Source organism: Micrasema longulum, unplaced genomic scaffold, assembly GCF_059751315.1.
Source record: "Micrasema longulum isolate JH-2025_06_02 unplaced genomic scaffold, ASM5975131v1 h1tg000629l, whole genome shotgun sequence".
Classification (NCBI taxonomy): Eukaryota; Metazoa; Arthropoda; class Insecta; order Trichoptera; family Brachycentridae; genus Micrasema; species Micrasema longulum.
Genome location: NW_028277825.1, coordinates 685,387 through 704,147, shown reverse-complemented (window position 1 = coordinate 704,147; position 18,761 = coordinate 685,387).

Here is an 18,761-nt window from a genome sequence, read left to right as displayed (position 1 = left end):
TTGGCTTATGTATAAGTCACTGCACAACTCGGCTCCGGAATATCTAAGGGAACTATGCATTCCAGATGAACTAGCTGACAGGCGTCTCACGCTTAGATCAGCTACGTCTACGGCGAGAGGAAAAGTTATTATACCTCTACGCAAACAGCGCACTAAATTTGGTGAACGCGCATTTGCAGTCGCAGGCCCTATGGCATGGAATGCTCTCCCAGCAGAGGTGCGAGGCTGTGAAAGTGAAGTGATGTTTCGGAAAAAACTTAAAACCCGCTTGTTCTCTAAATCATTTGAATAAATCCGTAGCACGTGACAACAAAATAAATTATTTTAATTAAATTACAAATTTAAAAGCTTCAATTAAATTAACTTAACAATATAATCACCATGTTAAGCGCCCTCGAGGTATTTTATTACGAAAATGGCGCTATATAAGTTATCCATAATAAATAAATAAGTATAATATTTTTCTATCGAAGACAAAAAAGGTATTTTTTGCTACCCAGTGTAATTGAAAAATGAGCGTTTATTATTTGGTTCTGGGGTCTTTTTACTTCTACACGTGAGCATCTCAAGTGGGGGTGAGTAATCTCAAACAAGCGGAAGGGGAATAGAACACGAATATTGTTGACAAGTTAATGTCAGAGGTAAGTAACTTTATCTGATCTCGGGGTGAAGTGGTCGCATCAAAATACCATCATCGTTTTTCTTTCCCGCACCCAGTGGTGCACAAAGGCGTGATGAACAGTCTTACGCTTCAGGTAGCAGTCCAAGCACATAACAATTCTGTCGTGATAAACTCATTAATTTATTTATTCATTTAAAATTACACTCGTTTAGGCTGTGCCTGTGTTAAGCCATAATAATTAACAATTAAAAATACCTACGTAGTAAAATTAATTCAGTTATAATAGCATTTGATCAATAAAATAACAATTCAGAAAAAAACAACATCAAACAAACCATCATGCCGTTTTCCCGTAAGGGTAGGCAGAGATGAAAAAACGCCACATTACTCCATCTTTGCAAACAGATCTCGCCTCCTTTTCATTCACACATCTTCTCGTGCACGCGCGTCGATTATTCCGACTTTTAACTTGTCCAGCTTCAAGTATTTGTTAGATTTGGTCGTGCCATGTCTTTTTCGGTCTTCTTCTATTTCTACATCCATCAACATTCGCATTGTAAATATTCTTAGCCGTTCTTTCGCTGTCTATTTGCTCCAAACCAATGCAGAGCTCCTTTCTTGATTTTGTCGATAATGCTTATCTCAATCTTACATAATGTACGGATCACAACATTTGTGCATCTATCGTACATAGTTTTACCGCACATCCGCCTGAGAGATCTCATTTCATCCCTAGTAAACATACTTCCCAGATACACAAATTCCTCTACTTGTTTTTGTATAACCCCCCTTACATTTTTTTCAAAAATCATCACATTCGACTTGTCAATATTCATCAGCAAATCGCTTCTCTTTCCTAAGTACGTCCTACAATTCTAAAGAAGACGACATAAAAAAATAATCAGATATAAATATTTAAATATAAATTACAAAAATTTAGTTACATACATTATCAAATATACCTAATAATACCAAAATATAATTGAAATGATTACTGAGATATGGTTGCTTTAATGGTCAGCGCGTTTGCCTACCATGAGAAAGGTTTCGGGTTCGATTCCCGACATGGTTGACATGAAATATTTATTTAAAAGGGTGTTTTAACACCATAATATTTCGTAGTCCCTGGACTGGTACCTGAAGCGTAAGACTGATCATCTTACCTTCATGTAACAAAAATGATCAAGATACACTACGTATGGTGTACCAATGCAGTGTCCTATGCACCATTAGGTGCGGAAAGGGAACGATGATGATAAAATTAAAAAATACATAGTGAAAAAACTTAAAAACATCAAGATGCATAAAAAGCAAATAGAAGTATGGAAGGAAAGCAGATTAGTCAATTATCGCTTATCTTGAACCTTAAAAAGATTGACAACCTCGTCCCAATAACTACACTTTATTAAAATTTCATAAAGTGTTTTTCACGGATTTTCTAGAAGAAAAAAGAAATTTCAATAATAATAACAAAGTACTCGTAAGTGTAATATAATGTACATAATATTTAGATAGTTCTATTAAAAATAAAACGACCAGTAATTCGTTAACATACACATATTATATGTATATTGCACCAATTTTTATTTTTTTTAAATCATACAAAAATGTTTGTTTTGTAATTCCATTAGTTACAAAAAACTCGTTTTGGGACTAAAAATATTTACATAAAGGTATGATTACAATATAGTAACAAGTTATAATATGTACATAAAACTGAAACATAGATATGCCATGTATTTTTAAATGATGTTTTGTTCTGTATAGTATATATATATATGTTAAAATGTATGTTGTTAAAGTGTTATGCATAATATATTCGTCCCAACTCAACACAGGTATTTGGTTCCATGGAGTTGAGATTTTAGTCTCAAAAGATCTGACATAAATATCTATTGAATAAAATAAATAAATAAAATGCAATTATTGACTAATTTCTTGTAGAATAATGAAGGAAAATACATTATTGACTGATAAGTAATAGCTGTATATACTTTTCCAATTTTTATAGGAAATAAATATATAGGGAGTCAGAAAAGTTGATGCATGCCACGGATTGAAGAACCTTACTGGATGTCAAAAATAAAATATAAAAAATAAAGAATAATTTAAAAAATATAAATTTACAGATGACAACCATGAAGTTTCGCATAAATAAATTGTCTATGTTTTTATGAATGTATGTATGTATATGCGCATGGGTGTATGTACGTGTGTGTGTATGTACATGTGAATATATGTGTATATTTATATATACATGTGTGTATATATGTGTATGTCTGTATGTATATGAATCAAAATGTGTATCCGAATAAGTTTATATTTTGTTTGTCTGTGCTCTATATTAATTTGTTAAGTATTATAATATATTAAAATGTAATTGCCTAGCTTGGAACGGGGTATGTACCCTTGTTAGCTGGGCAAAGTGAATATGGAATTGTATTTTGATAAAGAGTGTGAATAAATAAATAAATAAATAAATAAATAAAGGCATGTAAGTGCCTAGACTTTTATATTCTATTTTTTTTTTTTTAATATTTTCCTCTCTAGTGCCATAAATAATTTTGTAATAATAAAAACTAATAAATATATAAATAATTTTGCCGTAGGTCAACATTCATAAAATTTCTATAACAATGGCGTGAGTAATGTATATTTTTGTGGTCACTTTCGTCTGCGTCCGGGAAGCTATTTATAATCATAGTTTTTAACAATCAACGTAGTATTTACATACGTTATGACGTAAAAATGACAAACATGTGTAGAAACAGAACACCCAAATCGTGTCGGGGAATACCTTTCTTTTCTATATAATATTCTGTTTTTAGAATTCAGAAAATCGATAAGAAATTTTAATTTTATTAAATGTTTTATAACCAATGACCCCGTCATTTATATTTCTTGGAATCGGGAACAATATTTTTTTTAATCAATATGTTTTTAGAAGAGAAGTCGGTTATTTATTTATATTTGCACCGCAACAGGCCAAGAGGCTCAATTACAATGGGCAATTACATCACAGAAAACCCAGGCTTGAGAAAAATCACATTTTAATTTTTGTGTTCTCACCGGGAATCGAACCCGGAACCGGACAAAAACGTAACAGAAGGCAATATGGAAGTCTAGGCATTTACAGGACTAATGACCTGTCATAAACTGGTTTAAATTTCTATAGAATTTGGAGAATTTTGTATATTAGTGGGTTTTCTTTCTTTGAAAGTTTGTAAAATAGATGCTTTTTTAAAGATGTCATGAATTGAGGGTATATTATTCTGGACATTGGAACATAAAAACAACCGTCGCTCTTAAAAGATTTAATAAATAGCAGATGTTGGCATGGTTGGGACCACTACCCCACGAGGCCGAAGAAGGAAGATAAAATAGTTTTGAATATATGGTTCAATGCATAACCTGGAGTAGATACGTCTTAAATGTCTTTGTAGTCCTGTGCAGCAATCCACTTGATAACATTGACCTTAAAGATTGTCGAAACTGTTTGTGGCTTTCAGAGAACTGTCCAGCTGACTGCATCCCGGTGCCTCGGTTCAATAATGCTATATTGCTTTTGGGCGCAGGTCGTTCTTGCACCAAGGGTTACATCAAATTTTCGACCAGAACCCATGTATAATTTAAATTTATTTCATATAAATATTGCCGACTTTTGTCAAATACCGAAAATGCAACTAAATGGTCGTCTTTAAATCGGCTGCGAATCAACAAGGTTGGCTGTTGTTTTTAACATATTCACTTGCATATTGCTACATAATAATATGTCGCCGCCAAATAGTTCAATAAGCCACTCAACAGAGCGGCTAGGCTGTTCATTAAATGCCTGCATTCAATTGAATGGCAAGGCCGTTCTTTGAATGAATTAGGATAACTTAACGATCAACATGTCGGCTTTTTGTAAGCTAGCCCTTTGGAAACGGCCGAACCAAAAACCACCGGGTTAGGTTAGAATAGGTTGAATTTTACTTAACTAATCGAGTTAAATTAAGAATGAATTATTGAGTTAAGTTAAGTAATAATAATTAAGATAAACTAAGGATTAAAGTAAAATATCGGGTTTTTTTTGTTAAACTCAACCCAATTTATTCTAACCTAACCTATCTGATCTATTATAAATTTTAAAATTAAACGATTATTATTGTTGTATTAAAATTAAAGGGGCTAAGTGACATTCATCCCTTTCGTTATACGTTCATTCAAGGAGCGGCCGTGCCAATTAGTGGAATGCCGGCGTTTAATGAACAGCATAGCCACTCAGTACAGTGGCTGATTTAAGTATTTGGTGGCGACATATGAATTTTTTTAGAGCGTGAATTTTATTGAGAACCTCGCACCATTTTCTCCAACAAAGTAAATTGGGTGTCCAAATGTTTGCCGAATTGTACTGAATGAAACCATCTATATAGGTCTTTAGAGATAAGAACTGTAAATGCCAAGACTTCCATATTCTGCTTATTAAGAAACTCTGCATAGGTATGTTGTAGTATCTGCGAATAGCTATTTTCTTATTTTTAGTAATAAATTGAAAATGATATTTTTAAAAACAATAAAAAAAATTTAAATCTTATTTTTCTCTACTCAAAGGACATTTTGCATACATATATGTTTTATTGAGAAGTAAAAGTTTCAGTACTCAATCATACGCTTATTCGCCCTCGATGGTGCATAGGCCACTGCATTGTTACACCAAAAGCAGCGTATCACCACCAAAATAGAGAATAAACTGTCATTTATGGACTTTTTACTTCAAAACACGTTCGCATTTTTAGGAATTCTACAAGGGTCTAATTTATGTCCACTTTTATTATTCGTTTTCATAAATAACATTACTCGCGTGGTAACTCTTTTGCGAGTTCTCTTGTTTACTGAAAACATAAAACCATTTCTCGAGGTTTTCACCTTAGATGATTGCAGCTTTCTTCAGTCTGATATAAATAATAGATTGTATCGAGAATTCAGAATTAAATTAATTTTAATGTATCTAAAGGTTATATTTGTCATTCACCATGCCATTGAGAACTATTTACATGCTGTACTTTGTGGGAGAATGATCACTCAAGCGAACTCCCGCTGTCAAAGACCTGGGCTAGTATTCTGAACGGAATTGCATCCTCCGTATCCGATCTGGAACATGCGGCTACGGTCTCAATTTTGAACTAACACTGTATTCCTTCACTGTCATACTGGGAAATTTTGAAAAGGTGATTGTACTGACCATGTGAATTTGATTGACAAATTGACAATACTGCAGTGAGGGGTACAATAAAAGCTTTTAAAGTTTCTTTGTTTTGTTATTTCCGTGGTTTGATTGTTAATAAATATTATATGTTTGCTTAATTAGTACAAAAAAATTGATACTGAATATGCGAAACTGAAGAAAGGCATTAGTCTTTATAAACAGTTTCGGGAAAGGGGTGGGTGCTTTTATTGAACGGAATTGCGCGCGATGAGATCGCTCTGTTAGTGCGTATTTAGTACGCAAATACGCGTTAAAAATACGTTTTCTAAGCGCAAAAGTGCGTTCGGAATACCACCCCCGGGAGTTATATTATTTGAAGGTAGACTAAATTTTCATACAAACATAAGCGCTATTTGTGACAATGCGCGCAAAATTTTTGGATTTTTTCTCCAAACGAACTCGAAGGTATTCTCGAACACTCGTATTGATGCTTCTTTATATTCGTATTGATGCTTATTTATATTGGCGTGAATCAGATTGAGTGTGGATCTTTGATCTGGGCGCATCAGGAGTTGAAGTACTCTGTTATGCTGGAGATAGTTCAATATAAATTTCTGAGGTAGCTTTACTTAAGGGAGCTGTTTTATTACCCCGCTTGCAGAACCAACCTGCCGATAGTAATGCCAGTAAGAAGAGCAATGTCTTTACTCAACCGTACTCTTCGCATATCGACATCTTTCGTGATAGTAAAATAAAATTCAGAAAGGATAGCTTCCTTTTAATCTAATTACCGGGTATTTTTATTATGCCATGTTTCACAATCCATTTTTATCATTAAATTTTCTCGTGTTATTTATGCTTTGCAATATATATGTAGAAATGAGATCTCTATCCTTTATTTATCTCACTGAGCAAAACTCTTTTGGCCCGTTCCACAACATTGCAAAAATCAACACGGTATTTATAAAATAACAGAGTAGATTGTTTTTTTTATTTTTTATAAGATTTTTCAGGCAAACGCTTTAACCAGTACATCATGAGGTCAACTAATCTCCACTCGATTTCCTTGTGCAGGATTTTTACTAAAGTGAAGCCGCCAAAAAGTTTTTTTTTTAAATACAAAAGAATTTAATGAATTTCAATCCACATTAATTTGACCATGCAGTGCAGATTTGGACGATAGTGTGATATGGGCGTTTTCGTACTTTTTATACTTTATTTTAATTTCAATAGGTAGTTTATACTTCTAATATAAGAAATCAAACACTGATTTGACTCTACTAAACACTGTCAACTAAATAAATTTAATAGGTTATATAGATTTTCTTAAAAACATTTACACAGGACATTGGTACTAAGCCAATTTATAGAAATGTATGTGGTCGAATTATCTGAAGATGGAATGCAAACTCTGTTGTCTTTTCATGAACAATAAACTCGTACTAATAAGTCATTGCACAAATCTTATCCAAAATATCAAACTACTTGAAAGAGGTCTTGCTTTTAGATAAGCTACTTCTACAGGGATACAAATGTCATTATTAATGTAAGAACACGACTAGCGTAATGAATTCGTTAAACGCGCATTTGCGGTCACAGGCTTTATGGCAATGCTCTCCCAGTAGAAGTGCAATACAAAAATACTGCATGTAATGACAAAGTTTATTGTTTTAGGTGGGTACTTTAATTTTGCTTAGGTTTAAACATTCACATCTCCACAACTATTATATCTATTGACTTTTGTGAAGTAAAAGGGGTGAAACCTTTATCGTGTGGGTGAGATTCATCCTGCTGAACAGCGTGAAAAGTGGCCACTTGAACCAGCGCAGCGACTTAAATTTCAAGTCAAATTAAATAGAATAATTATCAACATATTCCCTTCCGCACCTAGTGGTACATAGGACACTGAATTTTTAAACCAAATGCACCATAGTTCGATCATATGTCACAATGAAGTATTGCAGTTCAAAAAACCTTTAAATATCTTCAATATTTCGGACATGTCCCCACTCCTATACTTTTTTCTTTTGATTACAAGCCTTTAAAATAGAATGTAAAGTAGACGAATGTAAGCATTTTTGACGCCTTCTGTTCGCGTTCAATCGAGGAAATAAAAGAGAAAACATACAAGAATAATAAAACGAATACATTATTGACTAATTTGATGCATTTTTTTATGTTCTTTTTTTAAGCAACAAAAACAAATTACAATAAATTAGTCAATAATTCATAGCGTAATGAAATAAAACAGCATGTGTAACATAAAAGCAAACATAATATCATGTAGAGCGAAAAAAATCCTTTTTCATTTTTACTTTTAGTGACTACTACAAATGGTACAATACATATGTTTTGTTTTAAATCCTGTTCCTCTCTTAAAAAAAGACAATCTGTTGCGCTTGAAGAAGAATTTGCACTGTACTATCAGTAAAAACAATAACAGTTTTTTTAACAAACATATCCATTTATTTTTCTATTACATTTTTTGATAATAGATTTCTCGGGATTATACGCAGTCTGCCTAATTAGGTACAGCAGATATAATATGACATCTTTAAATATATAATTCCTCTGTACGTGAGATGTCACCGTACTCCTCCAAAACGGCTCAACCGATTTACGTGCGGTTTTCAGAGAAATATAGATGTTCGTGTTGTGCATGTTCGTAGATATTAAAATTTTCAATCTAATATGTATAAAATAAGTTAGGAACACAAATGTTTTATTCATCGATCTAGCATTCGAGGAGAACGCATTTGCAAAAAAATTGAAAAATATTATTTTTTAGTTTTAGAATTTAATCACAAACAAGTACCTAGATAAAAAATACTTTTTCCAAGATAATAGCAGGCAAGCCAACGTTCGGGCAGGACAACGTCTGTCGGGTCCGCTAGTATAGTAATATAATTCAAGATCATTAGAGTTTACTTGATAAAAAATATGAAATATTAATAAATAAATACATAAATTGTACATTGGCGGGCTTATTGTCAAATAGCGATTTCTTTCACCCACCAATAATGCCTTTAATTATGTACTTCGAGAATGTTTTTGACGTCAGCAAACAGACGAAATTTTATTGACCAGGCTAATTAAAGGGTTAATTCACCGGACCCAGAGGCTGTCTCGTGGACTCATGGATCAAAAATACGAGGTTCGAACCCCACTCTACCTTAACTCGATTCCCCTTTTCTAATAGTGAGTTATTTATAATTGACATATTTCTTTTCCATTTATTTAGATTAGTGATTTATATATATATCAGGATTTTCATAGATTGGGATTTTCGTTATCGAGAATATTGTTTGAATGACTTTTTATTTTATTTTTATGATGTTTAAACCGTTTCTTTATGTGGTAAAATTTAAATCATAAAAAGTTTTTTTTCACTCCATGTACTGTTACCTGCACACATATTATTTTTATACTTAATAAAAAATGTAAGATTCCTAGTAGAGGTGGTTAAACAAATTAAATGCGTGATTATTCCAATATAACTGAAGCAGTTTCGCAAAAAAATATACTGTTACGGGGGAAAAAAGGTTATTTTTCCAAAAACAATTCGTGGTCACCCTCTCCCCCCAGAAAACGAATAATTCACCAGTTTAATGCAACGTGGATCGTTACAAGTAACAGTTTACTAAACGTTAGTGTACTGTTTCAGCAGTTGCTTATACTAAATGTTTTGCTTACGCTGTTCTAAACTGTTATTTAGAAACAGTTTTACAAAACTTTTTATTTTGCAAAACTGTTACTGTTACTTCTTATAAATAAACGAAACGCGCATCTCTAATTCCTACATTTATTTTTATGTATGATGTTTTTTTTTATAATGACATACAAAATGTCGTAATTATAAATTTATGTTGAATGAATTTTCCCGTTTTAAAATTTTTAAATGGGGCATATTAACGAGTTTTTGAAAGTTTCACCGTTTTGTATTTTTAATGGTTGTTTTTATTCGTCGGTGTGTATGGCAGCCATCATGAGTCTATTCTGTGAATTCCCCATTTGCTCTCCGCATGCGCAAGTTTAATAGTCTTAACAGTTTACACAATAAGCACACATCAAACCGATGGATTAAACACACTGCATTCCAAAATACAATCGGGACATGGTTCTGACCGGGTGAATCCACCGGCAACAATAACAGATCCATCGTTGAACGTTGAACGTTGAACAGTTCCACGATGAACGAAGGTTCATATTGATACTCCTATTTATTTATTTATTTATTTACACTCTTTATCAAAATACAATTCCATATTCACTTTGCCCAGCTAACCAAGGGTACATACCCCGTTCCAAGCTAGGCAATTAAATTTTAATATATTATAATAGTTAACAAATTACTATAGAGCACAGACAAACTAAATATAAACTTATTCGTATACATATTTTGATACATATACATACAGCCATACACATATATATACACACATATATATGTATATATATATATAAACATATATACACGTGTACATACACACACACGTACATATATCCATGACCATACACATACATACATTCATAAAAACATAAACAATTTATTTATGCGAAACTTATTAATATGTTTTTTTAAATTATTCCTTATTTTTTATATTTTATTTTCGACATCCAGTAAGAATCTCTAATCCGTGGCATGCATCAATTTTTCTGACTCTCTACGACCAATGTCATGAAAGAGCGAGGTCAACACCTTCCGTAACTTGACAACACTCCCGTCTTTCCACGATTCTGGCAAAAAGTTATGGACCTTTTTGCCTACGTAATAGTGTTGTCTCGATGCCAGAACAGTGTTGACCCCTTCACTTAGTATCAGATCCCTATTAGAGTATCTTGTGGTTGACGCTTAGGTAATTGTCTCTATTTATGTGTGTAATCACTACCGTTCTCAATATATACTGTTGAATAATATTCAGTACTCTGAATTCTTTAAAGAGCAAGTCACTTAGATAACAAAACACATACATTAACCATATCATTTTTATCTCCACTCGTAAAGATGAAGGAACCAACATAATGCTTTTCCAACCACTGTTGTTTAATACATTTATCATCATCATTCCCTTTCCACACGTAATGGTGCATAGGACACTACATTGGTACACTAACGCAGCGTATTTTGATCATTTTTGTTACATGAAAAAAAAAAAGGTGTCCAGGGACTATGAAATATTTTAGTTTTAACTTCCTTTTAAATTACAATATTTTGAGTTTGTGAAAATGTTTGTAAACAAAAGACTGGATATCACACCTTAGAGAGTCATTCAGTTTAACAAATCACAGATCAAGAACATTTTCAAAGAATATGGAAGTCCAGGCATTTGCAGGGCTTACGACCTGTCGTTGGCTGGTTTAAGTGGCCCAACTGGTCCAAGAAGAAGTAGGCAAATTAAATATTAAAATTCAATTGAAGCGGTTGGTGTAGGTACCAATGCTGTGCCCTATGAGCCATTAGATGCTGAAAGGGAATGATGATAAATAAAGACCTGTCTTTGGCTGATTTAAGTGATAACTAAATTTCAACGCTTATCAGTTCATGGTTTACCTCTTCGTTCTCATTCTCAAGGCACTCTCTTAATACCCATACACAATTCCTTTTTCTTCTCTAACTCATAAGTGTCCATGCGGCTCGACTGTGGAATCATCTCCCATCCACCATCAAAGATGTTACTACATTATCTCTGTTTAAATCACGTCTCAAGAAACATCTCCTTTCTCTTCCTTAATCTCTCCTCCTTTCCTTTTTCCTCTTTCCGCTTTTTTCCTTTTTCCCATTGAGTAATAGTTTTGATTTAAAGTAATTTATAAACAAATACGTTTATTTCTATTTTTATATATTTTTAACTTTTTAATCTTTTTTTTCTTCTATTGAATATGTTCTGTAACTTGAATTATAAAAATAAAACTTTTATTTTATTGGTTGGTTGGGAGAAATTGCCATTTGGCAATAAGCCCGCCAATGTACAAATAACATTATGTACAAAAAGTTAAATAAATAAATAAATAAATAACTTTATTTACTACGTGCATTTTCTAATAAACAAAGAACTCAACAAAACATAAACTAGATGGGCTCGACAATGTTTGAGTATGTCCAAATGCTTGCAGACTGGCGGGATTTCTTCCCTAGTGAGTTATTTATATTTAAATTTATTTCAACGGAGAGGGAAAACATATATTTTCCTTCCTCAAAAATGTTTTCCCCCTATGTTGAAATAAATTTAAATATGAATAACTCCCTAAGAAGGAAATCCAGCTGGTCTGCAAGCATTTGGACATACTCAAACATTGTTGAATTAACTACCTGGCAAAAGAAGAAGTATAAAAAATAGGAAAATTGATTTCCGGCGTTGCCTAGTAGGTGAATAGGTTCAGCGCCGGATGAATCTCACCCACACGATAAAGGTTTCAGCTCTTCTACTTCACAAAAGTCAACAGATGGAAGAGTTGAGGAAATGTGAATGTTTAAACATAGGCAGAATGGTAAATGTTACAGTGTGTAAAGTAGACACTTAAACCAGCCAATTGTCGAAAGCCCTGTAAATGCCTAGACTTCCATATTCCTTTCTCGAAAATGTTTTCCCCCTCTGTCGCAACAAATATAGATCTGAATAACTTTCTAGGTGGATATCCAGCTAGTCTGTAAAAATTTGGTCATATCCAAAACATTGTTAAGACATATCTATATGAAATACAACTTTAAATATAACTTAAATCGATGGGTTTGTTATAAAACTAGTGAGCCTTTGAACGAGTTTCATTACAAAAAATCTTCGCATTTTAACTCATGATAAATTAGGCTTTATATATGTATTTTAGAGATTAGAGAAATCAAGGATTAAATATTGTCTCCATCTTTATAGTATTTTTTACTCCGTTAAACATTATTTTCGTTAATTTTACTTTTGAATCCAAATTCATTAGAGCTGTTTATTTTATTGGCCAAAGAAAATAACAACATTTCTATTAAAAATAGTGAGGAAACTGTACCTATTAGGCATTTTAATCATTTTTGATAATGATGTCATTATCCTTTTCCAATGAGAACTCTGAGTTAGTGGGAGTCACTCTAAGGGAGCTAAGTATATGTCTAACGCTTCGTATCGGAAACATAATGAATGAAACAACCGAGACAAATGTGCGGAAACTACCAACTAAAACCGGCTTCGGAACAGAGATGGATATACTTACCCATTTCTCCCAAAAGTTGTATGCGTAGGAGGAAAAGAAGATATGTTTAGACTCAATCTTTTGTGATGGTACTGGAAGCCACGCCCACTAAATGGCAAACAGCGCTATAGCGCTCAATCAATATGATTATAGTCGCCATACGAGAGGAAATACCTAATGGAGAACAAACATGCAAATTATTCATTTATTTCAACTAAGTTAACTAGTTACGTTAAATTTTCATAGAATTTACTTGAAAAAAGAAAGATCGATAATATTACAGCTAACAGCAGGGCCGCGATTATGAACGGCTATCTTCATCGGTATATACTTTGACGGTATAAACCAATATCGATATTTATGTACGTAAATATTTGTATGAAAATTCAAAGTATCTTCGTCAGTAACCAATAATTGAACATGTTTAAAAAAAATTGTAACCATATTATTTTTTTCGCACATATAACATAATTTTACTTTATAGATAAAATTGAAGAAAAATTTTAACTTCCCACCAGACAAAAACAAAAACATTTTCGATACGGATTGAGCAAGATTATCTAGGCATTCGCGAGAATTATGACATGTAATTGGTGGGTCCGGGTGGCCACTTATCACACTACAACATTCATTCTGTGCTATGTTGGAACATCTACATTCGTTACATTTTTACATCCTCGTTAAAAACTTTTATTGTCGTGGGAGAGATTCAACTAGAATCTACAAACATGTACGTTAACTCAAAATATTGTTTTTGAACAAACCAAGAAGCGTAAAAATTTGAAATTTTTTAAATAAATACGTACGTAAATAAAAAAACATTTATTGATGTACGTGAAATTTAACATGAATTGAGAAAGTACAAGTAATATCGGACAAGCTTTGTTTTGGCGAATCGAAGACGTAAGTTGCAAAATGTTGCCACTTATATATGTAGGGTTGGTACTATAATAATTGGACATACCAAATCTAATGGTCAAAAATAAATCAATTCAATGCATTCATTTTAAGAAAAAACACCCAAAAAGCACATGCATTTTGTAGTAGACATGAATTCTTAAGTTTACTTGCTTTTAACCATTAGATTTAGAGTGTCCAATTACTACAGCACCTACCCTTATGATTTCGCCAAAGTTGGTTTGGCTATCGCTAACGTTACTGGAAAATTTTAATGAAAATCAAATACAAAGTAATTTTCTGTTTAAAATATGTATTTATACATATGAAAGTACGTAGTACGAGTATATAACATAATGAGAATAGTGTCTTGTATTTAAAAAATATTTTTAAGAGTAATTTACTTTAGATACTTACGTTAACATAAACATATTACTATAGAGATGAAAAACATTTAAGAGAAGTTAATATAGAAGTCTAGGCATCTACAGGGCTTATGACCTGTCAATGGCTGGTTTAAGTGGCCACTTTAAACACTGTAAAACATTCATCATTCTGCCCATATTTGAACATCTATATTCCTTCAAATCTTTCATCTATTGATGTTTGTGAAGTTGAAGAGCTGAAACCTTTATTTATGCGGGTGAGATTCATCTAATTGAATTATTTCACCTACGTACTAGGCAACGCCTGAAAATGTTATTTTTTCAATTTCTATACTTCTTCATGGACCAGGTGGATTTATCAGCAATATTTTGAGTTTGTCCAAATTTTTGTAGACAAGGACTGGATTCATCTCCCTGGTTAGCTGATTATGGTAATACATATTACAACAGAGATGAAGAACATTTAAAAAAGGTAATATAGAAGTCTAGGCATCTACAGGGCTTATGACCTGTCAATGGCTGGTTTAAGTGGCCACTTTACACACTGCGTAACATTCACAATTCTACCCATACTTAAACGTCTATATTCCTTCAGTTCTTTCATCTATTGATGTGAAATAAAACGTTAACATGTTGTGGCGTATTGTGTTCGTTCATTTACATTAAGTTTCTTATTGACGTAGTTTTTGTTTTGCGTTTTAAAAAACAAAATGTTGAGGCTCTCAATAAGACCACGACGACATAGATTTTGCTTTTTTTTTAACATCTAAATTTTTTTTTGAAAGCATCAATTACTTGTACTTTTTTTCGCTCCCTATATCTTATGTAGGACTATCATATGATTAATTGGAAAGGATCTTTACCGACAAGCCATATTCATTGGCTTGGTGAGTCCTGTAAAAAAAAAAAATGTTTTAAAATAACTAAAATGTAATATTGTATGTAAATAATAAATAAGAAATAAAAAAAATAAATACAAAGAGAATACAATAACATTTATTTCAAATCCGTACTGATATTATTTTATTTGTTTGTTTGTTTGCTTGTTTTTGTTTTCTTCGTGTCTTTTCGGAGCGACCGATTGACATAGTTTTTGCATGGGGATAGCCGGAGAGGTAAGAAGTAAAATAGGAAACTTATTTTTTAACTCGACTTTTAAAAAAAGTACACTTAAACGTCGTTTTACGCCGGGGTTCCGTTCCGAGAGACACCGGCGTAAAATAAAAAGGCGTAAAATGAACACAAATATAACGGAAGATATACGAATAAGGTTAAGTTCCGTATCAAAATTCTAAGAACAATCTAACATGTTTATTTAATACATATCCTATATATATTCAAAATAAATTGTAAATGTCTAACAAATAAAGTTTAAATTCCTTTAAAAAAAAAAATCGCTTTATATAAATAATGTTTTTTTATAATTTATACTAACTCACCAGTTCCTTAGTACTAAATTAAATTCTTAAAATAGATTTTAAGTGTTGCTTAAATTATTTTAACGGGCATTTGATACATTTTTAAATAACGGATGTTTACACACATAGAATTAATAAAAGTCTAGAAACCGCATACCAGCATCAAACAGAAGGCGACTAAACTACTCATAAATGAGTATTTTTACGTTTTGACCCATTAGTTTCTTTGTAGGCGTCGCTCAGTACGCAACTCCTGATTCGAATTCAACTATGCCGTGTTGTGTCCTTTTAAAGTGTAGAAATACTGCTAGGATCTTAAGGAAACAGGATGGGATAAAACATAAACAATTTATTTATGCGAAACTTATTAATATATTTTTTTAAATTATTATTTATTTTCATATTTTATTTTCGACATCCAGTAAGAATCTCCAATCCGTGGCATGCATCAATTTTTCTGACTCCCTACGACCGATGTAATGAAAGAGCGCGGTCAACACCTTCCGCAACTTGACAACACTCCCGTCTTTCCACGATTCTGGCAAAAGGTTATGGACCTTTTTGCCTACGTAATAGTGTTGTCTCGATGCCAGAACAGTGTTGACCCCTTCACTTAGTATCAGATCCCTATTAGAGTATCTTGTGGTTGACGCTTAGGTAATTGTCTCTATTTATGTGTGTAACCACTACTGTTCTCAATATATACTGTTGAATATTAATCAGTACTCTGAATTCTTTGAAGAGCAAGTCACTTGGATACCGAGTTTTTTTTTAAATGACGCGGATTAAAGATTTATGTGCAATTTCTACAGGTTGAAGGACGGTTTTTGTGCAAGGTTTCCAACCAATTAGAACGTAAATCATCACAGAATTTGCCAGTGCATGGTATAGGTGTTTCAAGTCCGGGACTTTAAGTATATTTCTAAGTGGGATGAAAAAATGTATCAAGCGCTTAATTTTTGCAGTTATAGTTTCAATTTGTTCACCCTACCTCGAATACTAGTCGATAGTTGTTCCAAGATATTTTATACTTTGAACACTACTCAGTTTTTTACAGTTACAATTCGCCATCACTGAACAATTATGTAGTTGAAGTTCGTGAATTTCATTAGGTTGTCCGGCGGAAGTTGCACTGAAACGTATGAACTTTGTTTTATCCGAATTACTTTTATTTCACAAAAGTCAACAGATGATAGAGTTGAGAAAATGTGGATGTTCAAACATTGGCAGAATAGTGAATGTTACACCGTGTGTAAAGTGGCCACTTAAACCAGCCAATGATAGGTCATTAGCCCTGTAAATAACTAGACTTCCATATTCTCTTCTTAAAAACGTTTTTCTTCTCTGTTGCAACAAATTTAAATATAAATTACTCCTTAGGGAGGAAATCCAGCCAGTCTGCAAGAATTTAGACCTACTCAAAACATTTTCAAAAACATTTTATTTTCATATCTTCTATTTTATTATTATTGTAATATTTATTTTTTTTACAATTGTTGTAATTTTATGGAGGAATTTTTTACCGGTACGCTTTTTTTCTGGCATTGTATTAAGTTATGTGTAGAAAACTATAATTGGCAATGAATTATGGTTTATTTGTAAATATTGTATTTTTTGTTATAATGGCTATTGTTTTCATTCAACAAATAAATATTTTTTTTAAATCTACACTACCTGATAAAATAGTGTTTTTGGTGAAGTGAATTTTTAAAATTAAATAAACAATGCGTTCGTTACCACACGTACTTTCCTTATTTGCCTTGGCTTATATAATTAATTGATAATTTAAAATTCAATTTGTAATGGCTAACGGCTTATTTTAGACGAAACTAATTAGACGACATCCATCACCCAAAGTGGATATTATTTTTACTGTACCTACTTATATTTTTATGTTTATTATATTTTTTATTTTATTTGGTGGATTGCCTTGACATGTGCTAAAGAGATTCTTTCGTCCAGGCGAATGAAGAATACAGTTCTGTTTGTGAAATGTAACAAGAACCCTGAACTAATGTTGTTGACTTAATAACTGGCCTCAGTGGAGTAGTAGTTAAGATACTTGACTCGCATACGATTCTCGGTGAGAACACAAAAGTAAAATGGGTTCTATGCTGTAATTCACCACCGTAATTTTGACTACAGAACTGTTGTGGTGCAAAAAAATACTTGATACTTCATTTCGTCCCGATAGAAGATTTTTTGGCACAGGCCAAGCAAATTAATATAAATTTATCCACCCTAAATTTTACGTGTCGTGTGGATTTGTACGATACATGTGAAATAAGCCACCTTTGAGACATTCATAGAAATATTATTAGGCATAGTGGAACTCCGTTTATCCGTACTCCAGTCATCCGGATTGTCAAATATCCAGATCATTATCAGGAAACAAAAAATAAAGAAGTTTTTTTAACTTTGATTTTATTGTGCAATTAAATTTGCTGGATACGTTAAATTTACGTTTTTATTGTGATTTTAATTCGCTGTATTATTTCAAAAGCAATAAAATCTAGCACTCATTCATCCGGATAATTTGAGTTGTACTAGGTACTTTTATTTTTTAGTTATTTACGACTAATCTTCATTTAATATTCTTATGCCAAATTTTTACCCGAGAGAAGCAAATAAATTAATCTAAATAATACACCCTACAGTAGGGCCAATTTAATAGGCCACATTTGACACTTCATCAAAATTCAACAACATAACCTTGTAAGGGCGGGTATAAAATATTATTCATTTTTTCGAATTTAGAACTGCACAATTGCTTCACTTCTTTCAATTACGATTGCATATTTATTGTTATAATGACAACAGAAGGTAATTTTATGATTTACTTTCACTAATAAACCATTCTAAACATAATAAACTTTTTCTGTTCTAAACGTCGTTACAATGTTGCATCGGTGAATCCTTTTTCTTTTTAAACACTAGGGATGTTACCCAGAAAAAATCGAATGTTGACAATTTTGTTAAATTATATACTTATCTTATTTTGTGCCTTAAATTTACGATAGAAAATAATAATGGGACAGGGATTTGACTAATGAGACAGGGATTTGACTAATGAT